The sequence below is a fragment of the Oncorhynchus mykiss genome, chromosome 6 (assembly GCF_057628025.1).
Source record: "Oncorhynchus mykiss isolate SJ-2025 chromosome 6, ASM5762802v1, whole genome shotgun sequence".
NCBI lineage: Eukaryota > Metazoa > Chordata > Actinopteri > Salmoniformes > Salmonidae > Oncorhynchus > Oncorhynchus mykiss.
The window spans coordinates 17,816,741-17,844,346 of record NC_143027.1 but is presented as its reverse complement, the minus strand read 5'-3'; the positions used below and the strand labels follow the sequence as shown (position 1 = coordinate 17,844,346).

The window sequence follows — 27,606 nt, the reverse complement described above, 5'->3', positions numbered from 1 at the left end:
TGGAGAGCATTTGTGAACAGCAGTTTTCAGTTCTTCCCACAGATTCTCGATTGGATTCAGGTCTGGACTTTGACTTGGCCATTCTAACACCTGGATATGTTTATTTTTGAACCATTCCATTGTAGATTTTGCTTTATGTTTTGGATCATTGTCTTGTTGGAAGACAAATCTCCGTCCCAGTTTCAGGTCTTTTACAGACTCCATCTGGTTTTCTTCCAGAATGGTCCTGTATTTGGCTCCATCCATCCATCTTCCCATCAATTTTAACCATCTTCCCTGTCCCTGCTGAAGAAAAGCAGGCCCAAACCATGATGCTGCCACCACCATGTTTGACAGTGGGGATGGTGTGTTCAGGGTGATGAGCTGTGTTGCTTTTACGCCAAACATAACATAACGTTTTGCATTGTTGCCAAAAAGTTCAATTTTGGTTTCATCTGACCAGAGCACCTTCTTCCACATGTTTGGTGTGTCTCCCAGGTGGCTTGTGGCAAACTTTAAACAACACTTTTTATGGATATCTTTAAGAAATGGCTTTCTTCTTGCCACTCTTCCATAAAGGCCAGATTTGTGCAATATACGACTGATTGTTGTCCTATGGACAGAGTCTCCCACCTCAGCTGTAGATCTCTGCAGTTCATCCAGAGTGATCATGGGCCTCTTGGCTGCATCTCTGATCAGTCTTCTCCTTGTATGAGCTGAAAGTTTAGAGGGACGGCCAGGTCTTGGTAGATTTGCAGTGGTCTGATACTCCTTCCATTTCAATATTATCGCTTGCACAGTGCTCCTTGGGATGTTTAAAGCTTGGGAAATCTTTTTGTATCCAAATCCGGCTTTAAACTTCTTCACAACAGTATCTCGGACGTGCCTGGTGTGTTCCTTGTTCTTCATGATGCTCTCTGCGCTTTTAACGGACCTCTGAGACTATCACAGTGCAGGTGCATTTATACGGAGACTTGATTACACACAGGTGGATAGTATTTATCATCATTAGTCATTTAGGTCAACATTGGATCATTCGGAGATCCTCACTGAACTTCTGGAGAGTTTGCTGCACTGAAAGTAAAGGGGCTGAATAATTTTGCACGCCCAATTTTTCAGTTTTTGATTTTTTTTTTTAAAGTTTGAAATATCCAATAAATGTTGTTCCACTTCATGATTGTTTCCCACTTGTTGTTGATTCTTCACAAAAAAATACAGTTTTATATCTTTATGTTTGAAGCCTGAAATGTGGCAAAAGGTCGCAAAGTTCAAGGGGGCTGAATACTTTCGCAAGGCACTGTATGTACGTATTTAGTGTTTGGAGCATGTTAAGTGGATTTATATTAAAAGACTCCATTTACACTCCGTTTGACTCTCCTGCGCCTGACTTCCCTGCCACCTATACACATGACTGACAGAACCTCTGACCATAAAAATATGAAGTCAGCAGGAGAAGACACTACGCTCATAGAGATGGAGGAACGCGTCCGGGAACAAGCGGAAGAGATTGACTGTCTGAGAGCCGTCATGGATGCATTGTCCAGAATATGGACCTCTGGGAGAGACAGGGAGTTTCTCCAGCGCCTCCACCACCACAACCGGGATCTACCTTGAACGCTTTTCCCCCTCCTGAACCTAATAAGATCCATTTATCCCTACCCACAGGATACAACGGAGATACTGCCGGCTGCCAGGGTTTTCTTCTTAAACTGAACTTGTATCTGGCCACGGTCTCCCCAGTACCATCGGACCGTGAGAAGAGTTGCACCCTCGTCTCATGCCTCACCGGGAAAGCCCTGGAGTGGGCCAGCGCTCTGTGTAGAGAGGAGGATGCGGCGTTGGACCATTTTGAGGAGTTCACCCGCCATTTCCGGATAGTATTCAACCATCCACCCGAAGGCAGAGTGGCGGGTGAGCGCCTCCATCATCTGAGGCAGGAGACGAGGAGTGCACAGGAGTTTGCTCTGGAGTTTAGGACCTTGGCTGCTGGCGCTGGATGGAGCAACAGGGCCTGATTGACCATTACCATTGTAGTCTACGCGAGGACGTCCGTCTGGCCTGTAGGGACACCACCCTCACCTTTGACCAGCTGGTGGACACGTCCATCAGGCTGGACAACATGCTGGCTACTCGTGGACGTCTAGATTGGGGTCTGGTTGTTCCATCCTCCTGCACCCTCTCTCCCGAACCTATGGAATTGGGAGGGATGGTGCACAGGGAGACCAAAGGGGGTTCCCGCTCGAGCACCATCTATGGTCGCAGAGAGCACACTGCTGGTCGGTGCCGGGTTGGTTCCTCTGGAAATAGAGAAGGCAGGCAGGGCACTCTGACATCACCCCAGGAGAGTAGGCACCCTTCTCATCCAGAGCCCTCTGTTGCACTAATGGTTATCTCAGTCACTTTTCTGGATTTTTCCCTGCATTCCCAGTATAAGGCGCTAGTAGATTCAGGCGCGGCTGGGAATTTCATTAATACAAATTTAGCTCATAGTTTAGGGATCCCTAGTGTTTCTGTGGATATGCCTTTCCCTATTCATGCCTTAGATAGTCGATCATTAGGGTCAGGGTTTATCAGGGAGGTCACCGCACTTTTGTGTATGATAACACAGGGGGTCACAGGGAGAAGATTAGTATTTTCCTTATTGATTCTCCTACGTATTCTGTGGTGCTAGGCCTACCCTGGTTAGCTTGTCATAACCCCACTGTTTCTTGGCCACAGAGGGCTCTCACAGGGTGGTCGCAAGAGTGCTCAGGTAGGTGTTTAGGGGTTTCCGTTGGTGCTACTACGGTGGAAAGTCCAGACCAGGTCTCCACTGTGCGCATTCCCCCCGACTGTGCCGATTCGGCTCTCGCCTTCTGTAAAAAGGCGACTCAATTACCACCCCATCAACGGGGGGGATTGTGCGATAGATCTCCTGGTAGACGCTGCATATCCCAGGAGTCACGTGTATCCCATGTCGCAAGCGGAGACGACAGCTATGGAGACATATGTCTCTGAATCCATGCGTCAGGGGTACATTCAGCCATCCATTTCACCCGTCTCTTCGAGTTTCTTTTTTGTGAAAAAGAAGGATGGCGGCTTGCATTGATTATCGAGGTCTAAATAAAATCACGGTGAAATATAGTTACCCGATACCTCTGATAAATATGGTTATTGAGTCAATGCAAGGGGCACGCTTCTACACAAAATTGGATCTCAGGAGTGAGTACAATCTGGTGCGTATTCGGAAGGGTGATGAGTGGAAGACGGCATTTAGCACCACCTCAGGTCATTATGAGTCATGCCATATGGGTTGATGAATGCTCCATCAGTCTTCCAATCATTTGTAGATGAGATCTTCAGGGACCTTCACGGGCAGGGTGTAGTGGTGTATATCGATGATATTCTGATATACTCCGCTACACGCGCCGAGCATGTGTCCCTGGTGCGCAGGGTGCTTGGTCGCCTGTTGGAGCATGACCTATATGTCAAGGCTGAGAAATGCTTGTTCTTCCAACAATCCATCTCCTTCCTAGGGCATCGGATTTACACTTCAGGTGTGGAAATGGAGAGCGACCGCATTGCAGCCGTGCAAAAGCCTTGAAGGCATTGGCTTGAGGGGGGCTAAACACCCTTTTCTCATCTGGACTGACCACCGCAATCTGGAGTACATCTGGCAGGCGAAGAGACTGAATCCTCGCCAGGTAAGGTGGGCCATGTTTTTCACTCGTTTTGTCAAGGCAGACGCATTGTCTCGGCTGTATGACACAGAGGAGTTTCCTCCTGCTCGGTTTGCGCCCAGTGCAAGGCTCCTAGACACCTGCCCAGAGGTAAGCTACAACCTTTACCCGTTCCTCAACGGCAGTGGTCGCACCTGTCGGTGGATTTTTTGACTGATCTTCCACCTTCACAGGGTTACACCACGATCCTGGTCGTTGTGGATCGGTTTTCAAAGTCCTGTCATCTCCTCCCTTTGCCCGGTCTCCCTACGGCCTTACAAACTGCAGAGGCCCTGTTTACACACGTTTTCCTGCACTATGGGGTGCCTGAGGATATAGTGTCTGATCGGGGTCCTCAGTTCACATCAAGGGTCTGGAAGGCGTTCATGGAATGTCTGGGGATCTCGGTTAGTTTTACCTCAGGTTTTCACCCCGAGAGTAATGGGCAGGTGGAGAGAGTTAACCAGGATGTGGTTAGGTTTCTGCGATCTTATTGCCAGGAGCGGCAGGGGATTGGGCGAAGTTCGTGCCCTGGGCAGAGATGGCTCAGAACTCGCTACGTCACTCCTCCACTAACCTTACCCTAATACACATAGAAAAGGAGTATCAGCCGGTTCTGGCTCCTTGGCATCAGAGTCAGACCAAGGCTCCTGCTGTGGACAATTGGTTTCGGCGCGATGAGGAAACCTGGGAGGCAGCCCACCTCCACCTTCAGCACGCCATAAGGCGCCAGAAAATTGGCGCAGACCGTTGCCGCAGTGAGGCCCCGGTGTTCGCACCAGGGGACAGGGTCTGGCTCTCGACCCGAAACCTGCCCCTCCACCTGCTCTGCCGGAAGCTGGGTTCGCGGTTGTGGGGTCGTTTAAAGTCCTGAGGAGAGTGAACGAGGTATGTTATGGATTACAACTGCCCACTAATTATCGTATTAACCCCTCGTTCCATGTGTCTCTCCTCAGGCCGGTGGCGGCTGGCCCGCTCCAGGAGGCTAAAGTACATGATGTTCCTCCGCCTCCTCTAGACATCGAGGGGGTCCCGGCATACTCTGTTCGATCCATTTTGGATGAGACGTCGGGTGAGGGGCCTTCAGTACCTCGTGGACTAGGAGGGGTACGGGCTGGAGGAGAGATGCTGGGTTCCGGTGGAGGACGTGTTAGATCCTTCCATGTTAAAAGAATTCCACCGTCTCCATCCGGATCGCCCTGCACCTTGCCCTCCGGGTCGTCCCTGAGGCATCTGGGGGGGGGGTACTGTCACGTCTTGCGAAGTCGTTGCCTCTCCTTGTTCGGGCGGTGCTCGGCGGCCTTCTAGCCATCATTTATCCATTTTCCATTGGTTTTGTCTTGTCTTCCCACACACCTGTTTTCAATCCCATTCATTACCTGTTGTGTATTTAACCCTCTGTTTCCCCTCATGTCTTTGTCAGAGTGTTTTATGTCAAGTGTTGTTTTATGTTATATAGTTGCGCGACGGGTCCTCATACCCATGTTCGTTTATGTATGTACGTATTTAGTGTTTGGAGCATGTTAAGTGGATTTATATTAAAAGAGTCCATTTACACTCAGTTTGACTCTCCTGCGCCTGACTTCCCTGCCACCGATACACATGACTCTGACAGAGGCACTCTCGGGATAATCAAAAACAGTCCAAAGTTTAAATACTGACTCCGATTGCATTCAATAAAACTGACAGATGACAGACAAATTAACTTTTGTTTTGTTGGATTTCAGGTCCCTACTATATGTGGCAATGAGCACACAGCAAAACAGTCAGAAACCTAGCAGGTGTTATCCTCCACACACACTCACTTTTCAAACCCGGGGATCTCAGCAGTCCTCCCTCTAGCCTGTAATGCTCAAGAGTCCAGCTGTTGTCAACATGCTCCTTCTCACCACAAGAGAATTGCACCACAAGAGAATCCTATTGGACGGTGAGGGAGGGGAGACCCAATGCACATTTATCTTAATCACCTGCTGGCTACAGACGGCACGGAAACCACCAAGCTATTCTCATGGAACCAGGAGATATGGAGACCAATATGACTGGTAGACTTGTCTCCCTCAGACTCACAAAACACTGAGAATGAAGCCCAATCGAAGAAAACGAGTGTGCAGTAAGATGAACCGTTGGGGTCAGCAATCGTGGAGTGAGAATGGCTGGGGACGACTGATTATTAGGCTATCTTCAAGGATTTGGAGAAGTTGTGTCTCCTGGGGGAGAGGGGGTTATGTCAGATTGGAACAGAGTTTGCCTCTTTCTTCTTTGAGAGATGGAGAGACAGAAAGAACGAACTAGGATGAAATCATCCCCTTTAATAATGTCGCTCCTGAAGTTTAATTAGTTGGTGTTCCCGGCGCATCAAAAACATCAGCGTAAAAAAAAGCCCAGAGACATCTTTCTTCCTGTGGCCACCTCTCCATCAGAATAGTGGCTGCTACTCCAGGCTGCAGCCCTGTGAGTTTCAGCTCTGCGCCCAGGTTAGTCCGTCACTGGAGACAGGTAGTGCTGCCAACACCCAGTAATTAGTGCAGATGGAGACTGTAATACTCTCTTCCCTCCCAGCAGAAATGGCAAGGGAATAAAATCTATAAATTCCGGCATATTAATTCAATTTCAAACCACTCCTGAGTCTGACACCTTGCTGGAGGGTGGAGATAAAGGGAAGGGCGAGTGGCAGTCTGACGCGTGACCTCCTCTCTGAACATTTAAGTCTGACGTCACATACACATAAATACTATGGACAACCTCTATTCTCTCTCCGAAACAAAACCTCACTCCTGATTCCTGACCCTAAGCATTACAACTGGGACCCATCCACAGTCAGTTAAAACCTATTTTAGTTAGGTTGGTTGTTCCTGCACCACCATGCCTCCCTCCCTCCATTTTTTTTCTATTTTTTCCCTTTGGAAGATCTAGTTGGAGAAACCATTAGCATGAGAAAGCAGCCTGGCAATTGTCTTCACCCCACTGAGTCATCCCTGGGTAGAGGATTAGCTAGAGAGAGCCTTGTTTCAACTGCACAGATGCTGCTGCCTCCTAACCACAACAACCACCCACTCCACATTAGATAAAGACCGCCCAGGAAGAAGCCAAGTGACCCATAACTTCAAACAATATTAACTCAAAACACCCCGGCAGTAAGTTGAAAATGTAATCCCCCCCCCCCCACACACACACACACACATTGCACCACCCCTACTACACAACTGTTGACCCCATTTGCTTTTTCTAAATGTCCCCTTTATACATTTAAAAAAAAAAAATTAAAAAAAAAAATTATATATATATATATATTTTTTTATTATTTTTTTTATCTACTCACTAATATGCTTTTCTGTTGAAAATGCAAATCGAAGTATAGGCAGCTTAAACGTGTTCCCTATCCCTGATGATATATGTGATGTATTTAGAGATGGATCTGCCTAAATCGACCCCATGGGCCACCCTTTCTGCCTCTAATCTCCACGTCAACGCCTGGCCTACTCATATGGAGGTGTCACATTTCAGGCTCGCTTCTTTATGAGAAAAGGCACTTCAAACATGGCCGCCTCTTCTCCTGACCTTTCCATGGAGATAATCGATTAAGCCCAATTGGATTGACTCCATAAACGCATACAACTGTTACATAAAAAAAAAAACTAGGAATTCACCCCAGAGGCACAACTTCAAATCCATATAATATTTGTAGGCTCAATTTTCATTGGGGGTTTCAATCCACTTTCTCCAACTTTGTGTAGCGAGGGAGAGAAAGATCCCTTTCAGTAGCTGTTCTGGTATCTGAACTATGACACAGTCAAAAGCTGTATCAACAATCGCTGTTGCACATCCCAATTCAGGGATGTGGCCTCCACAGGACTCATCATAGGGAACAGTCATACGGTCTGTTTTCAGTCTGAATGGTCACTTGACCCAGCAAACACACAACGAACTACCACACAATGTTGCCTCAATTATTGGTTCAAATAGTTCCTCCCTGTTTAGGACTGTTTACTTCCATTTCTTCCCTACCGAACATGGCCAAATCATGTTCCATACCGCATCGCCGTGCGCCTCCCAAATTTAGTAAAAAAGCGTATGGGTCCGCATTGACATGATTGGTTGATGGTAGGTGGGGGCGGTACGTCCTGTATAAACACACATTTATTTGACAACTTCTTTCACAACAGCTCTGCTCTACAAAGCGTGAGTATGAATGCCCTGACTTCTGCATAGGCCGCATAGCAGTAAATGCTGTACTGCCAATGCAGATAGTGGAATAACCATAAATCGTCTTTCACTCTATGCTAATCACATCCTATTTGAATAATGAGGCAATAGCACCCCTCCCTCCTGCCCAGATCCTCTGAATCCTTCACTGAATCCTTCACTGGAGTCTTTGATAGACACTCATTCTAGTTTCATCTATAAAGCTCCTCTCATGCATTATTTATAGAATCTATTACTTTAGGATTATATCTATATATATATATATATAAATAAATAAATAAATAAAAGACTGTCCTGCTTACATTTTTTTAAATAGTTTGCATAATTGGAATCAGGGTCCCAAATTCGAGCTATAAAAATCTGGTTTGTACAGGACTGACGTCCGGAACGATCCAGACCAAGCCTACAGAGCACTGTCTGTACACACACTAACTCTGGTCTACTGTGCCCCAACACCCCCTTCACTTTCCCTTTCTCTGCAGCGTCAGGAAGTCTGCAGAATAATGCAACAGCCTCCTTTGTTTCACTGTAATGGGAGGCCATCTTCCCCAGCCAGGATCTCCACTCTGTCCTGACCAGGCATTGTGAGGAGGTACACAGCCATTTCACTCATCCTCCTCTTCCTCACTTTTATTACAGCAGCCCACAGCTTCCCCAGTGTCAGGGCCAAACCAGGTGGCTTATCCGTTTCCTCCATGGCTCGCCAAAGTTTCCACCCGACACAACTTCAATTCAATTAAGATGATTTAAGCTAGCCAGCCTCCCAGAGAATAAGAGAGGAGTACCCCCAGACGAGGGGGTAAGAGAGAGAGATGGAGGTAGGAAACTGCAGTGACATCACATCATAGTGAAAATAGAAAAAGGCTCTAGGTGTAAATTGTCCATCGCTCATGACAAACGATCTGATAAGGGGAGTTTCTCTCAATGATGCGCTCATTCCCAATAGAGCTGTGAATAACCAGTCTATCACCACACTACTTAGCACCGGCCCCGCTGCACAATTAATAATACGATGGTGTAAAATATGTATATATTCAGATATGCAGTGGAGCTGTCACCAGCTGGTGCGGGGGTGTCGAGGAGGGGAGGGCCGTTGGTGGCGTTTAACCCTAGTTTGAACTATCTGAAAGGAGGAGCAGCACAGTAGTTGGTGACTGTGGGGATTGGTGAGGACCTGTAAACCTGCTAAGTAGCCTTTGCTGTTTTTGTAGGTTGACAGTGGTGGCAGCTGGTGCCTAGGGACACCTAGTTCTGTGGTAGCCTGTTTTTCTTTTCTCCCTCTCCCCATGGAAGAGACAAAACAAATGTACATTTTAATAAATCCTCAAATCAGCAGTGAAAAGACTAGAGTGGCATCAGCAGTTTTGTAAGCCTAAATGCTAACTAAGACCAGTTTGAACTGCAAATCAGTTTGGAGTGTTTCCCCCTTACATCTCAGATGTCCTTTGAAAGCTTGATCCAGGCAGCCTGAGCTGAATAGGCTGGGATGTTAAAGGGGGAGACGCTAGAAAAATGTACAGACAGCCAAGGCAACTTGACCTTCTCTCACACAACACACACACACACACACGTTTGTTTGGGGGACAAGGTGACCCTGTCACTCGGGGGGAGGGTCTGTGAAGGCCTCTCATCTAGACACAATGAAGGCCTCTCATCCTTCACACAGACTCCCACCCGGCTGTGTCAGTTGCGGCCTGAAACAAGACGGGGAGAGAACACCCCACCGCAGCAGTCTTAAAGCCCTTTTCAGAGACAGAGAGCCCCATGAGGTGGGCTCAAATCCCTGCTTGCGATGCCCAGGCATACAACCGACAGATGGGGTGGCTATTGAGTGGCGGATGGGCTCCCCGATCCATCCCCAGTGGAAACAATGGGGCGGCAGGACAAGAGTGCTGCCTCAATGGGGAGGGGAGGAGGAAAATGCCCACACACAACTGTTGAGCTATGCATAGCAAACCCCTTGAAAGTGAAAGAACAGAGAATATTTTCGGGTCGAGGGGAAAAGGATAACACGCATTGTGTTTTGACGCTGGCTGCAGAAGCTCACAGAACTCAATCTGGGACAGCAGTGTTTGTAATGAACCTTATCGACTTCAAACAGAAAAACACAAAGACGTCCCCTCACCACACACTTGCAGTCTCACATAGGTATACATTCATACACACACGCATGCACAGAAATAAGGTTCAACAGAAACACTGCTGTCCAGATTCAGTGTTCACATAGCCTCTCTTCAGTCTACCAATGCCAGTAGAACGAGCGTGTGCGCTGTCATAAGATTCTGGAATACATGAAAATAACCAATAGGCAGCAAGTTCTTCCAGTAAGAGAGGACCAAACAATTATTACAACATCGTAACAACTCTACATTCTGTTAATAATCTACCATGGATATTTGTGTAGATCAAGTTAACATTTACACCACAGATTAATTTATAGTAGTGATTATGGTACTGTAGGATTCTGCAATGACGGAACAGTGTCACACTGTGTCACACTGTCTCAGTGAGCTCAGCCAGGCTGATTGGAGCTGAGCTTTCCTGGTCTGATCAGGTTTCCATGAGACTACCACCAGGCAGTACCCAACCCAACTGGCCTGGAGGGGGAGAGTGGAGACAAGTACCATGATCACATACTTGAGCCACCATATCTGATAAAACAGCTGAACTCTTGCGGCTGTATATTGCTGTTCTGTATATTTTCACACCATCCGTGCTTAAATGAAGTGGGGCTTTATTAGCAGTGCACAGAGGCTTTCGTGACAAATGAAGGTGTCAAGAAGGCTTTTCCTTGACAAAGGCAGTAATTGGGACTCTGAGAACAGTTTTCCCACTGTTAGGAAAATTAACACCAATTGCATGAAACAATTAAACACAAAAACCCAACCCTTAGTAACCACAAGTCAGTCTTCTGAGAATAAAAAAAAATAAGATTGTTGTAGACAACATGGAACCAGCTGTGATCTCCACAGAGTTTATTGTAGGTTACAAGAAATGCACTGTTCTACAAGGTCCCTGTTCTGTTATGCACAGAGTGACTTGTTGGCCTGGTTACTGTTGCATGTCTCATTGAGATGGCTACACCATGACGGCTCAGTGCTCCGCCATGTCGGAATATACTGTAGCAACATTGAAACACACTGCTGCTACAGAAAGCAGTTTATTTCCAAAGATATTCTCCCATAACAAAACTGATCGACAATTCCATATATGCTTGGAACTAGCTATAAATACAGGGATTTCTTCCAGATCAGAGTACAGACACCTGCTGGAGTCATTTAGGAGAGGAGTGGCTGAGGGAGTCCTAAAATGTTGACCGTACTAGAGTATCAGGTAGGGCCAGTGTGCTTTTGACTCCGCATGCCCCCACAGCAGCAGACCAAGATTAGACTTCTAACATTGGAGGCTCAATTTTCCTGCCACAAATGAGACCTAACCCAGCCCTGTTTCTTCTCCTTTTTCCTTTTCAGTGTGGTCTCTGAATGAGCTCATCTAAGTTCTCGGCAAGCAATACTGCTTCTTTGCTCTTCTTTAAAAGATTAATAGGATGCTGTTGTTGTGGTTGAAATGAAATCGGAGGGGTTTCTGTGACAGCAGGAAAAGTGTGAAAACAAGGCAACGAGAGACCATTGTCACGGTTACCAACTGGCTGCCTCCCTCGCCACCACACGATTGTACTTTCAGGTCCAGCTGCCAATCACAGTGGTGGGGCATCAACGGAAGACATTTGAATGCTAAAACCATAGGTCAGGAGCAGACTATTTCCTTGTCACCGACGGGCTCGGTGGGGACTGTGGAGAATGGGGGCTGGAGGAAGGGAGGAGAGGTTTCACCACTACACAGCCGTATGGCTGTGTAATGCCGGATTCGCCCCTCAATCATCGGCACAATGATGCGTTATCACCAAATGTCTTCCTCACAATCCCCTGGTACAATTGGCAGCACGGCCTCGTCACCGTCAATGGAGAACAAAATGAAAACGGGACTGGAGACGAGCCTTACGTGACACTTAATTGGAGACATCCAGGCATTCTCTCTCTCAGCTCCAGTCAACGGTATCCATCAAACTTTGCTTAAACCTATTGCAGTTTAAGCAGCCGCTGTCAGTCTAAAGGGAGACAACCAGCATTATATGCCTGAAAAGCCCGTTTTTAAAATAGTACATCCACTACTTCTGGCTCCTAACAAAAACAGTCCAAGTCAAGGAAGGTGGATGGCAGTGTCACTTATAGAACTGAGCTTTTCTCAGTCAGTCCATAAAGAACCCTGTGCTATTATATGTACAGATGTAGGATCTTAATTTTATCACCCTGTTGCAGGAGAACTTTGATGCAATGCAGGACATTTAAAAGATCTAGTGTATTTGAGGTTTACATTTTTTTGAAGTTTTTAATTCCCACAGAAATTTCAGACATCAACCCCTACAAAACTAGCTATTAATTATAATCCAAATAATAATTCCTGTTGCCACCGGATTATTTTCCTGCTGTACCAAACTGGCTCAAATTAAGATTCAACATCTGTACAAGATTTTCCTCTTCCATGTACTATTGCACCAACAGCATGAAAGAAGCTAAAGACGGACAGCATGAGAGAGGGGGAGAGAGGATAAAGCAAGCGATGCGGTGAGAGAAAGAAACAGAGACAGAGACAGAAAAAAAGCTCAGTGAGCATCTGCTTTCCTCCCTTTCTCCCAGGCTGATCCCAGGAGGAAGTCCCATGCAAGCTTTCCCTCTCAGATCCTGCTTTGTGGCTGACAGACAGGACTGCCACTCGGCTCTCCCCACTCAGACGGCTTTATGGGCCTCCTCGTCCTCACTCTCTCTCTCTCCCTCTCTCCATGCTGCCATGAGCTTGGAAGCGAGGGAGGCGAGAGGGAGAGAATCTCCCAGTGGGTTCTTGTCAGTTCCAGGCCATTACACCTCACTCGCTGGGACTTTGTTTACACACACACGCATGTGCACACGGACACACAGAGGTTGAGAATTGTTAGGAGGGATGCTGCTTGGAATGTGAACAAGAGCTGCAGACAGAGGCAACACTTGAGGAATTTAACAATGTCAAAAACAGGGCTCTCACACCCATCAAATAAAGAATGATACGTGTAGTTGGCCCTTCTGAAAGGGTGCGTTAAGAGTTTTTTACTTGTTGGTTTAAATAAAAATGTTTCATTTACAATGCATGACAACCAAAATGACAGGATCACAGATCCATTCTATTTTTCATTTTGGTTGTTTGATGCTGCACAGAGTGGATGTTCCCTAAGTAGGCGTCGCCAAACAATCAGCTCTTCAAGTCTCATTGGGTGGGCGTATTCCAGTGACAATGTATAGTGTGACAGACTATATGTGAAAAACCATGTCAGCCATTTGAGTGTACTCATGAGGGTGCAGTCAAATTTCTGTGGTCTAAGGTGCCCCCCCCCCCCCTTCTAGTAAATCTATTTATAATGGTCAGTAGTTAAGTCTACTGACTCAGTACAGTAGTCAGGTAGGCTGAACATGCTTGACACACTTCCGTGGTCTTTCAGGACCTTCCTTCCCGGAGAAGCAGTCACAGAACCATACCACATGGGGAGGGAGGGAGGGGGGTTTCATATGTCTGTATGAAGTTCCCCGGGTGGGGGAAGCTGTCAAACCAAGCAACGGACGTAGTAACGATTTGAGTCTCTCTCTGTCTCTCTGAAACGAGACTGAGTGAAGCAGCTCACAGTTGAGCGAACACCAGAAAGAGATGGATGAGATGGCCAATGAGATGGCCAATGAGTTGCCCCCCCCCCCCCCCCCCCATTAACATTTTAGTCATTTAGCAGATGCTCTTATCCAGAGAATTCATCTTCAGATAGCTAGGTGGGACAACCACAACCAGACGGATTACCAGGACATGTACTCTGAGCATGGGCTGACCAACTGGCAAGTGTCTTCACTGACATTTTCAACCTCTCCCTTTCAGAGTCCATAATACCAACATGTTTCAAGCAGACCACCATAGTCCCTGTGCCCAATCACACTAAGGTAACCTGCCTAAATGACTACGGGCCCATAGCACTCACATCAGTAGCCATGAAATGCTTGAAAGGCTAGTCATTTCTCACATCAACACCATTATTCCAGAAACCCTAGACCCACTCCAATTTGCATAGCGCCCCAACAGATCCACAGATGATGCAATCTCTATTGCACTCCACACATGGACAAAAGGAACACATATGTGAGAATGCTATTCATTGACTACAGCTCAGCGTTCAACACCATAGTGCCCTCATAGCTCATCACTAAGCTAAGGACCCTAGGACTAAACACTTCCCTCTGCAACTGGATCCTGGACTTTCTGACAGGCCTCCCCCAGGTGGTAAGGGTATGTAACAACACATCCACTATGCTGATCCTCAACATGGGGGCCCCTCAGAGGTGCGTGCTCAGTCACCTCCTGTACTCCCTGTTCACTCACGACTACACGGCAGGCACAACTCCAACACCATCAGTAAGTGTGCTGATGACAACAGAGGTAGGCCTGATCACCGACAATGATGAGACAGCATATAGGGAATTGGTCAGAGCCCTGACCGTGTGCTGCAAGGACAACCTCTCCCTCAATGTAACCAAGACAGAGTAGATTGTAGACTACAGGAAAAGGTGGACTGAGCACGCCCCCATTCTCATCGAAGGGACTGTAGTGGAGAAAGTTGAGAGCTTCAAGATCCATGGCATCCACATCACCAACAAACTAACATGGTCCAAGCACACCAAGACAGTCGTGAAGAGTGCACGACAAAACCTATTTGCCCTCAAAAAGATTTGGCATGGGTCCTCAGATCCTCAAAAGGTTTTACAGCCAGTCAAGGTCCAAGAGGCTTGTAAACAGCTTCTACCCCCAAGCCATAAAGACTCCTGAACATGAATTTCCCCTCCCCCTCTGCTACTCTCTGTTATTATCTATGTATAGTCACTTTAATAACTCTACCAACATGTACATATTACCTCAATTACCTCGACACTGGTGCCCTCGCACATTGACTCTGTATCCGGTACCCCCTGTATACAGCCCCACTATTGTTATTTACTGCTGCTCTTTAATTATTTGTTATTTTTAGCTCTTAATTTTTCTGTTGTTGTTATTTTCTTAATACTGCTTGGTTAAGGTCTTGTAAGTAAGCATTTTACTGTACCCCTGTTGTATTCAGCGCATGTGACAAATACAATTTGATTTACACTTTTCCTTAATAAAGTAGTTGTGAGAAATCGCAAGTGTTGGTTCAGGAAAGTGGTTTTATTTAAAAATATAAAGGGGGGGGGGGACGGGATTATTTAAAGATACCTCTTTGAAGAGGTAGGGTTTCAGGTACATTCAGAAGTTGGCCAGGGACTCTGCTGTCCTAGCTTCAGGGGGTAGCTGGTTCCACCACTAAGGCACCATGGTTTTGTAGAGGATGCGAACTTCGACTGGAAGCCAGTGGAGTGTGCGGAGGAGCGGGGTGAGATGGGAGAACTTGGGAAGGTTGAACACCAGGCGGGCTGCAGCATTCTGGATAAATTGCATTGGTTTGATGGCACAAGCGGGAAGCCCAGTCATCAGTGAGTTGCAGCAGTCCAGATGGGAGATTAAGTGCCTGGATTAGGACCTGCAACGCATCCTGTGTGAGGTAGGGTCGTACTCTACGAAGGTTGTAGAGCATGAAACTGCAGGAGTGTGTCACTGCTTTGATGTTTGCAGAGAACGACAGGGTGTTGTCCAGGGTCACACCAAGGTTCTTTGCAGGGCAACACTGGAGTTGTCGTAGCAAAAGAGCGAAACAACTGAATTTACCTGCTCAATCGTCAAAGCAAAAATCTTGGGTTAAAAAAAGGTTGAAGCCGTGCCAGTCATTTCTGCCAAGCAGAGCAGGCAATTCATTATGCCACCAAGGGTCAACAATTCCTTCAACTCAATAAAAATGTTAATAAAACTAAGAGCCTACAAACCTGAGCTCTGATCCCATTTGGTCTCTGAAGAGAGAGCAAGAGAGAGGATAACCAGCATAGCTCTCACACTGAGAATGACATTTAGCCAGTGGAATAATCCTGGTCAAACTCTATCAATGGCTGACCACCAAGTAGATAATGCTTCAGCGTATATACGACAGCAGGCAGTTTGAACTTATATATGGGGAAAAGGATCAACACACACACCGAACACGGTTGTTACGGCACTCTGTAATCTAAGAAAACCAATCGAGCTCCAACCCCCACCCAAATCTCTAATTCCATATCCACTCACCTAAATAAATGAAAAGACCCATTAGGCAGATTTCCGAGGATGGCGATGGGCTTATAATTATACATGACATCTGAGAGATAAAAAGTGATTACTCTGGATGCCAGTCAGGCAGGGTGGGAGGGGGGATTGCTTAGCAACTAGTCATTATCCTCGGGAGTGGAGCGAGGTGACCGGCCATCCGTCTAACTCTGGTGGCTCGCCTGGCTCCACTGGCCCCCTCGTTGCAGTCTCTCCGTCAGAATACAAACAGAGATAAAGAACGCGGCAATCGCTCTCGACACACAAATAGGTTAACACAATAAAGCCGGCTTTGCCTGGCTTAGTCGGGGGAGGAAAGCAATTCCAGCAGCAGGCAGGAGGTAATAAAACAGGCGCTAGGAGAGAGAGGGAGAGTGTGTGTGTGTGTGTGTGTCCATACGTGTCCTCATGCCAATATTTCTATACGTGAGTAGACGCAGGCATAGAGACGCCAGGAGGCCTGAGGGTCTAATATCACAAGGATTTCCAACCCTGTCTTGACACAAGCAATAACACAAGAGAAAATGATGGAAATTCCTGTCTACTCCTCTGCTCAGATCAGGGCAACAGTGAGTTTATGCTAGAAACATATGGGTAGTTCCACGGTAACAGAGTGATGCATGTCAAACAAAAATCAAGGATTGCAAAGTTAAACAAACCATACAACTCTATGCACAAGGACTGCTTTTAACAATTTCCACTGAACATTTTACAATGACGCAACCGAATGGTGGAACAAACAGCAAACCGTCATTCTGTTACCAAACTTTGCATCTGCACACTTCAATTAAATGTGTTTTTGTAAAATTTGCAGTGGAAATGGTTCAAAGTCTAATTGCCCATATAGCAACTCCCCCACCCCTCCCCCCTCACATGCCCTCTCACAAATCCGTCTCCAGCATGGTTAAAATTCAACAGGTAAAATTGAATGAGTTTTATCCGTGCACGCCTCGGCTTTCCATTCTGTGTTGCCGCTGCTAGGCCCGGCAATAAAAGATCAAAATCTACAGAGTTTTATTAAATGGTGTTGGATTCACGCTGAGCTGGGGAAACGAAGAGGGGTGTTTTCTCCAATTACCATGCAGACCAGATAACATTGTTTTCTCCAGTCAGTGGAAATGTCATTACCTTTACAGCAACACCATCAGAATAGGGTAACAGACTATTTTTTTGTCACAACAGCTAACAGTCGCTGTGTCACCCACATATGTAGTATCCATTGGCAACATTAAGTAATGTAGCCATTGTCACACACACTCCAGGCTAGCATGCACAATGCCTATTGTTTTTCAATGATACATAATAAACAGAATTGGATGAGCAAAATTGTAGTCCGCAGCTTATGTCTGAATCGACTGCATTCTACTTAAACAAATTAATCCACGACACATCCATACAGCTGAAGCCCATCTACGGCACAGACCCTAAGGATGATCTAGGTTATTCACATAGGGCCTCCATCCCCTGTGTAAAACTGGCAATATGTAAAGGGCACTGGGCACCCATAGCCAGAGCTACATAATCTTTTTTTTTTTTTAAATGGCTGACAAAAGTTCAACCAATTTAGGTCATATGGCTATTTGCAACTTTGTCAATCATTGACCCTGATAATTCGAGCTGACAGCTCCTTCAGCCAGGTAATGAACCAACAAGCAGAGCTGTAAAGTGCTGGCTAATGTCAACTGAGAATTAATGACCAAAGCATAAAGAGAAAACATCTTTATCTTGCTGATGTATTTCCTGCTTTTGTAGAAACAGTACAAAGCCCCAAGGGAGGATAGCCAACCAAAATCCAGCAGAGAAGGAGATTAGGATGATGTGCAGTTCCTTGTTCCACTAAAGCTTGATCTTCCTCAATAGGCGAGGAGAATCCGATAGTGCCCATTCAAGATTAAAGTACAACAGCATTGGGAGAAGAGAGATTAATCAGACGCTCGCACGAGATAAAACCATCCCTAGCTGCTTCTGGCAGGGAAACAAGAGGCAATAAAGAGTTCTAGAGATAATAAGAAACACGGGAAAACACACAATAGTGAATCAAATGGCACCCAAGCCTCCACTGCAAATCAAAACTTCCTTCATGCATAATTGTTGATGAGGCCATCACACACACACACACACACACACAGGGGGGGGGGGGGATCCAAGGCCTTAATGCACTACTGAGGGGTAGGGGACCCCTTTTGGCACAAGAGCACCCATAGATAAATAAATAAAAAGGCCCCTCCCCATCCACTATATTTATCTTCTCTGCGCAAACCTGAAACCTTATAGGATTCACATAACTATCTTCAATGGGGTCAAGGTCCTCTTGGAGATTCCATCTTGTATCTCAAATGCATAACTGCATTTGAACCATTCTGCATGATGGGGTTGTATATTAACAACTTTGAAAACTGGTTAGCCCATCACTGAGGAGGAATGGAGTGCTTTAACTTAGCCTGGTCCCATAATGTTGGATGGGCTGTAGGCAACTCTTCAAATTGTTGCCATGCCACACAAGGTATTACAACAGAAGAGTTGGCTAACGCACCTATAGTAGTAGCTAGGCTAGGGGACCAGGCTAAGTTATAGTTCCACTCTTGTAGAGCCTGATGAAAAGTCTACTGCCTGCCATCACTATGGGTTACAGTGGATGAACGCCTGCTAGGATACAGCACATTACTACTTCGTCCTCACAGCCAAAGGCAAGGAAATCATGTCTGGAAGGAACAGAACAAGAACAAAACCAGCACCCCACAGGAGCCGCATAATTCGCTGTGGACACCAAAGAACTTGAAACTCTCGACCCACTCCACTACAGCCCCGTCGATGTTAATGGGGGCCTGTTCGGCCCGCCTTTTCCTGTAGTCCACGATCAGCTCCTTTGTCTTGCTCACAATGAAGACAGGTTGTTGCCCTGGCACCACACTGCCAGGGCCGTCTAATCGTTGCCGGTGATCAGGCTGACGACACTGTTGTGGGGTTGGAGTCGTGCCAGTCGTGGGTGAACAGGAGGGGACTTTGAATTTTTACCCCTTTTTCTCCCCAATTTCGTGGTATCCAATCCAAGCTACTATCTTGTCTCATCGCTACAACTCCCGTACGGGCTCGGGAGAGACGAAGGCTGAATGTCATGCGTCCTCCGATACACAACCCAACCAGCCGCACTGCTTCTTAACACAGCGCGCCTCCAACCCGGTGTTGCTTGCAATGTGTCGGAGGCTACACCGTGCACATGGCAACCTTGGTTAGCGCGCACTACACCCGGCCCGCCACAGGAGTCGCTTCACTAACCTTCACTTCCTTGGGCACAGGGACTATGGTGGTCTGCTTGAAACATTAAGGAATTACAGACTCAATCAGGGAGAGGTTGAAAATGTCAGTATAGACACTTGGTCCGCGCATGCTTTGAGTACGTCCTGGTAATCCACCTGGCCCAGCGGATTTGTTAATGTTAATCTGTTGAAAGGTTTCGTTCACAATGGCTACCGAGAGCATTATCATACAATCATCCAGAACAGCTGGTGCTCTCGTGCATGCTTCAGTGTTGCTTGCCTCGAAGCAAGCATGTTGCTTGCCTTGCGTCACTGGGCAGCTCGCGTCTGGGTTTCCCTTTTTAGTCCATAATAGTTTTCATGCCCTGCCACATCCGACGAGTGCCAGAGTCAGTGTAGTAGGATTCAAATCTTAATCGTGTATTGATGCTTTGCTTGTTTGATGGTTCGTCTGAGGGCATTGCGGGATTTCTTATAAGCATCCAGATTAGTCTCCCGCTCCTTGAAAGCAGCAGCTATAGCCTTTAGCTTGATGCGGATGTTGCCTGTAATTCATGGCTTCTAGTTGGGATATGTACGTACAGTCACTGTGGGGACGACTTCGTCAATGCACTTATTGATGAAACCGATGACTGAGGTGATGTATTCCTCAATGCCATTGGATGAATCCCAGAACATATTCCAGTCTGTGCTAGCAAAACAGTCCTGTAGTTTAGCATCCGCGTCATCTGACCACTTCCGTATTGAACGAGTCACTTGTACTTCCTGCTTTAGTTTCTGCTTGTAAGCAGGAATAAGGTGGATAGATTTGTGTTCAGATCTGCCAAATGGAGGGTAGTGGAGAGCTTTGTATGCATCTCTGTGTGTGGATTAAAGGTGGTCTAGGATTTTTCCCCCCCCTGGTTGCACATGTGACATGCTGGTATAAATTTGTTAAAACTGATTTAAGTTTGCATGCTTTAAAGTCTCCGGCCACTAGGAGCGCCGCTTCTGGGTGAGAATTTTCTTCTTTGCTTATGGCCTTATAGAGTTGGTTGAGAGCGGTCTTAGTGCCAGCTTCACTTTGTGGTGGTAAATAGACGGCTACGAATAATACAGATGAGAACTCTCTTGGTAGATAGTGTGGTCTAAAGCTTATCATAAGGTACTCCACCTCAGGCAAGCAATACCTCGAGACTTCTTTAATATTAGACATTGCGCACCAGCTGTTATTGACAAAAGACACACCCCCACCCCTCGTCTTACCAGAGGTAGCGTCTATGTTCTGCCGGTGCATGGAAAATCCTGCCAGCTCTATATTGTCTGTTTCTTCGTTCAGCCACGTCACGGTGTAACATAAGATGTTACAGTTTTTAATGTTCCATTGGTAGTAAAATCTTAGTAGTAGGTCTTCAATTTTATTTTCTAAAGATTGCTTGTTAGCAAGGAGAATGGAAGGCATTGGGAGTTTACTTGCTCACCTCCGGATTCTCAGAAGGATCCCCAATCGGTTACCCCTTTTCCGGCGTCTTTTCTTCACGCAAAAGTCCTGGATCTGGGCCTGTTCCAGTGAAAGCAGGATATCTTTCTGGTCAGACTCGTTAAAAACCTCTTAAAGATCTGGGCGCATTCTTTCAACTTTTGGATAAAAAGCGTGCACAATTTCAATGTCCTGCTACTCATGCCAGGAATATAGCATATGCATATGATTAGTATGTGTGGATAGAAAACACTCTGAAGTCTATAAAACTGGTTAAATCATGTCTGTGACTATAACAGAATGTGTGTAGCAGGTGAAACCCCAAGGAAAAACTGGTCAAAAAAAGAAAAAATCCCTCCGCCAGTTCAATGTATTGTCTATGGCAAGGGAAAATAGATAGCGCCCAGTTTACAGTTCCTACAGCTTCCACACGATGTCACCAGTCTTGGAATTGGGTTGAAGTTTATCCTTGGTGAAATTAAGAATAGGCACTTCCTGTCAGTGGGTACACGCTGGATGGATATGAAAGAGAGAAAATCGTCCATGCTTTGTTGACTTGCAGCTATTGGATACAGATCGCCCCGTGATCAATTTGATCGATTATTAACTTTTATAAATACCTAAAGTTGGATTACAAAAGTAGTTTGAAGGTTTTTGGCAAAGTTTATAGGCAACTTTTTGAATTTTAAAAAATGACGTTGCGTTTTGGAAAGCTGTTTTTTTCTGGATCAGACGGGCTTTACAAATTGACATTTTGGGTATACATGGACGGATTTAATCGAAAAAAAGAACCAATTGTGATGTTTATGGGACATATTGGAGTGCCAACAAAGAAGCTTGTCAAAGGTAATGCATGTTTTATATTTTATTTCTGCGTTTTGTGTAGCGCCGGCTACGCTAATTATTTTGTTTACACCTCCTTCAGGTATTTCGGGGTGTTGCATGCTATCAGATAATAGCTTCTCATGCTTTCGCCGAAAAGCATTTTTAAAATCTGACTTGTTGGCTAGATGCACAAGGAGTGTAGCTTTAATTGAGTACCCTGCATGTGTGATTTAATGAAAGTTTGAGTTTTAGCGAGTACTATTAGCATTTGGCGCTACGCATTTCCATTTCCTGTTGGCTAGGTGAGACGCTGGCGTCTCGGTGTCTGTAAGAGGTTTTAAAGGACAAAGTTTCTTCCAGTCCGCGGTGAGTAATCGCTTTTCTGATGTCCAGAAGTTATTTTCGGGCATAAGAGGCAGTAGCAGCAACATTATGTACACGGTGAGTTAAAAAATAAGTTACACAAAGCGCAAAAGAAATAACAAAATAACAGTAACAGGAACTCAGATCAATATCTAAATGAGATGCTATTTGGATGCCTTTGAGAGAAAAGGTGTCACTAAAATGTTTTGCCTAAATGTGTTTCCTGGAAAGAAAGAAGCAACTTTTATTGTCAATGGTTGTGGAAGCTGAGCCACAAGATAGGATCCCTGCTTTCCATTACCTATAATTTAATGAAAATGTATCCTATTCAGAATAAACTAAATGCCTCTTTGGAAAATAAATATGCTATTACATTTCTGTAAATATAATTTTTTCAAATCACAAATAATCTAGCTGGCACAGTAAGCTTAGAAATTAATATCTATTGAAGATAAACCAGAGCAGATTATTTTTTATATATACACTACCGTTCAAAAGTTTGGGGCCACTTAGAAATGTCCTTGTTTTTGAAAGAAAATCATATTTTTTGTTAATTAAAAGAACATCAAATTGATCAGAAATAAAGTGTAGACATAGTAATTTACAACATTAACAATTGTAGCTGGAAAAGGCAGATTTTTTTAATGGAATATCTACATAGGCATCCAGAGGCCCATTATCAGCAACCTGTGTTCGTTCCTATGGCACGTTGTGTTAGCTAATCGAAGTTTATCATTTTAAAAGGATAATTGATCATTAGAAAAAAAAATTGCAACTCTGTTGTTCTGATTAAAGAATCAATTTTTAAAAACTGTCCTTCTTTAGACTAGTTGAGTATCTGGAGCATCCGTATTTGTAGGTTCAATTACAGGCTCAAAATGGCCAGAAAAAAAATACTTTCTTCTGAAACTCGTCAGTCTATTCTTGTTCTGAGAAATGAACGCTATTCCATGTGAGAAATTTACAAAAACTGTAAACTCATACAACGCTTTGTACTACTCCCTCCACAGAACAGAGAAAACTGGCTCTAACCGGAATAGAAAGAGGAGTGGGAGGCCCCGGTGCACAACTGAGGAAGAGGACAAGTACATTAGAATGCCTATTTTGAGAAACAGACGCCTCACAAGTCCTCAACTGGCAGCTTCATTAAATAGTACCCACAAAACACCAGTCTCAATGTCAACAGTGAAGAGGCGACTCCAGGATGCTGGACTTCTAGGCAGAGTTCCTCTGTCCAGTGTCTGTGTTCTTTTGCCCATCTTAATCATTTCTTTTTATTGCCCAGTCTGAGTTATGGCTTTTTCTTTGCCACTCTGCCTAGAAGGCCATCATCCCAGAGTCGCCTCTACACTGTTGACATTGAGACTGGTGTTATTCCATAAAAAAATATAAAAAAATACACCGTTTCCAGCTACAATAGTAATTTACAACATTAATAATGTCTACACTGTATTTCTGTTCAATTGGATGTTATTTTAATGGACAAAAAAAGTTGCCTTTCTTTCAGAAAAAAAAGACATTTCTAAGTGACCCAAAACTATTGAAGAGTAGTGTATATCATCCAAGGTATGTTTGCAGTGGCATTGCACACACCGTAGTTCGGTATTGTTGTCTCTGGGTCTGCATTAAGACAATCAAACCATTTTGGGATTAAAATAATATTAATACATAGAACAGGAAATTAAAGTGAAGCTATTATGAAGATATTCATGAGCAAACCTTACTTATTCACTCAAGACTGCAGTTTTAATAAGCAAAGAGTACAGAGCATTCACCCCAATGCTATCAATCAATCAAATTGAAATAGTATTTCAGTGAAAATTGATATAGTGCCTGGGCTTGCTTAGTATATTACTTCCGCTTTAATATCTTAGCCAAAATTAAATCTGTCCTTCAACCAACTCTTTGCACATTAAGAAGGATACTTGTTGAAAGTTCAGGCAACGGTATAAAATGTGTTTTGCTTTTTAGATGGTTTTGGGAGGCATTTAAATCAAAGACGGAGTATGAAACATAGGCTAGTATTATTGCATTCACCCAACATAAAGTTGAGTTTGGCTGGCACCGCTTTTAGTTTTAACAACAAAAACCTTGCTTTAATGATTTCCTGTATGGATTTATTTCTGTTTTGAATAAAAACTGCCAGGCTACTGGCCCTGGAGGTAGAGGGGTCCCATGTAAGATTATCAATGAGCAAGTAAGGGACCAGGGTAAAGTCCACTGTACTGTACTCCACTATCCAGCCACTGAAACAATGCAGAGATACTTTTAGCAGAGGCCTGGCCTATAGTGGTCTATGAATACATGGATTATCTAGGCCTGTTAACTAGCCACAAACTCCAGGAATTTCACAGGAAAAAATGAAACCCCTTTGCTTATCAGTGTGTTTGTGTGTGTGTGTGTCTTCTGGTCGCTGAAGAGGTGCATGTGTAGCCTGATGGTCCCCCATGTTACATCCTACACAGATTAAAAATATGTACTTTTTTCCAGGTCAGCACCTGCTGTTTACAGTAGCCTGATATTGTGTGTGTCGCATGTACTTGGGTATAGCCTGTACTTAATGGCTATATAGAACATAGGCTATGACACCGAGCTCCAACTGAAAAGTTCTGAGGAATTACGCACTGGTGATGCTCGTTCATTTGAGGAAGATCACATCTAAGCGCGTCCTTAATCAACATCAGTGAATGTCATCAACTATTTAAAGAAACTAAACCAGTTATACTTGGGGGTGAAAATAATTAATTGCCGCTGAAACTCTTCACCCACCGCTCATTAAAAATAATATGACACATGGGGGCATACACAAAATAATTCCTTGTGTAGAATACTTCCGACAATATACTCAATTGCTCCCTATCCCTGAAAAGAACAAATACAACACGTCAAAGCAGATCCTAAATCCACTAAGTAACTGACATCGATTTTACAACATGTCCTTTATTGTAGGTTAGCCTAGGCTACGCATGAAAAACAGGTTTTATAGCCTGTCCTACCCCAGTCATTTCAACATCTCTGTACTGTAGACTCAGCATTTTACATCCTCATTCTATTTTCCTACAATACTATCCTTCAATTTAATGCAATGTGCCAGCTTTCTTACACTCCATCCATCAATTCGGATATGAAGACATTTCGCCGAATGACCCCGCTGCCATTAGCAGCAACACAATTCCCAAATTACGCATGCGATAAATGTATGACTATAGTTTTGATACCTGAAGATAAAATAGGCTAGTTACCATAAATTGTTTCGTAGTGCAGATTAGAATTCCATGCAGGTTAGCTGGCGATGAGTAGTCTGCTTCAGAACGTTGCGGTCCAGAGATAAATCAGATAGGTTTCATTCCGCTCTCCAAAATCCAAAAACCACCCGTTGTTGATCAACAGCAATACAGTTTATTCTCCCCCTTTCAGTATCATGCACATTTTCAGACAGTGAATCAGATTCCAAACTGAAAAACCCAATGGTTAAATGAATTGCTCTTTCCGTCAATGAACAATATTATTGTAACTGATGCGTTTCGTTTCCTGGGCTGAATGACCGTGAATTCAAAGCCTGGGAAATAACAGGTTGACAAATTCAGGAGTGTTGCGTGTCAGTCTCTCCCGTTAAACTGTGCTCTCACCTAACGCATTTCATACTCAACCTTTCGCCCCCCGAAACTAGCCTGTAAAATGATCCGCTATCGTGTCATTTCTTCTCCTCGTTTCCCCGTGAATATTTCCAAAAAGATTTGTAACAAAACGAAATTCTCAATCCAAAAGAATTGATGGATGCGAATTGTTCCCCAAAGCAATTACGCATATAGGTCAAAGTGGTTCACCTATTTAGTCTAATCAATCTGAATTTGTCCACTAAACAAAATGTTTCAACGTTGTCTGTAGCACAGAGTAACCGTGCAGATTCCAATACTTTGAAACAAATGCAGTTGTGAGAAATAAGAGATGCTATTAAATCCTTTGGCATACACTTTCTCCGGCGATGTCTGTCTACAGCCTCTCGCAAAACGTCTGTCCTCCCGATTATAGACTCTAATTTCCAATTGAGGTGACAAAACCAGTTCCAAACATTCCTTTGCGTTGACCTTCTCTTTGATCTAAATACCAAGCAATATTGATAATGTCCGAATAAATATTTGGATGTTTAAGGCAGCTCACTGCTATTCAGGATGCGATCCTCTCCTTGTGCAAAGCTGCCGAAACTGACAATAACCCGGAACGATGCAGACTCTAACCGCTCCTTAAACCGCCCACCAACCAATCATTGTACTGAGGGAATTGAAACGTTCCCACGGGTTAGCCAATCATTGATAATTGAGGATTGTTACCACGGTGACGTTGTCAGCGTCAAGTTTGAAACCACATTGTTTAATCGCGGAAAGGTTTATCCTAGTCAGTGAAATAAGTAGTTGCCTAGAAAGCAGAGAGATTCAGTCTAGCCGACTCAACTGAACATTGTACTATAAGTAAGACATGTCAATCAGTTTATTATAGACCCTATAATATATTATAGACCCTAAAATAAACGGAATACATTGATTTATGTTTCTTTATATGCCAATGTTTTAAATGTAACCTTTATTTAACTAAGCAAGCCAGTTTACAATGACTGCCTACCCGGACGACGCTGGGCCAATTGTGCGCCGCCCTATAGGACTCCAAATCCAGCCTTGAATCAAACCAGGGACTGTAGTGACGCCTCTTGCACTGAGATGCAGTGCCTTAGACTGCTGCGCCACTCATGAGCCTTTATTATAGGCCTTATAATAAAAGCCTTAGCAAGCTGCATTACAGTGCACAGTCAGTGGTGTAAAGTACTTAAGTAAAATTGTTTTAACTACTACCTACATTTTAAGTATTTTTTTAAATATCTGTACTTTACAATTTATATTTTTGACAACTTTTACTTTTATTTCACTACATTCCTAAAGAAAATAACGTACTTTTTGCTCCATACATTTTCCCTGACACCCAAAGGTACTCATTACATTTAGAACGTTTAGCAGGACATGAAAATGGTCCAATTCATGCACTTATCAAGAGAACATCCATGGTCATCCCTACTGCCTCTGATCTGGCGGACTCACTAAACACACATGCTCCATTTCTAAATGAGTGTTGGAATCTGCCACCAGCTATCCATAGAATAAAATAAACAATATAATGGTTTGTTTAATATAAGGAATTTGAAATTATTTCTACTTTTACTTTTGATCCTGAAGTATATTTTAGCAGTTACATTTACTTTTGATACTTAAGTATATTTAATGGCAAATGCTTTTAGACTTTTACTCAAGTAGTATTTTACTGGGTGACTTTCACTTTCACTTTACAAAAGTATGACAATTGGGTACTTTTTCCACCACTGTCTCATGGTGTTCACAATTTGTCAAACAAATGCTAGAGCCTGTTGCTGTCAGCACCATATAGGTAAAGCCTGACAACATGGAACAGAGCAACCCAGCCCACAATTAAGAACACTGTTAACTTTTCCCACCTCAACAATACTTTAATTAAGACATCTTATTACATGTATCATCCACAA

At 44.5% G+C, this 27,606-nt stretch overlaps 1 protein-coding gene across 1 annotated transcript in view; it reads right to left on the bottom strand.

The window, feature by feature from the left end:
* Positions 1-26,276, bottom strand: part of LOC110525363 (protein FAM222A) — a 67,798-nt gene extending 41,522 nt beyond the window's left edge. Inside the window, exon 1 of the mRNA XM_036979495.2 lies at positions 25,301-26,276. The gene's annotated coding sequence lies outside the window, so the exon portion shown is untranslated. The remainder of the gene's footprint in view (positions 1-25,300) is intronic.
* Positions 26,277-27,606: the final 1,330 nt, after the last annotated feature.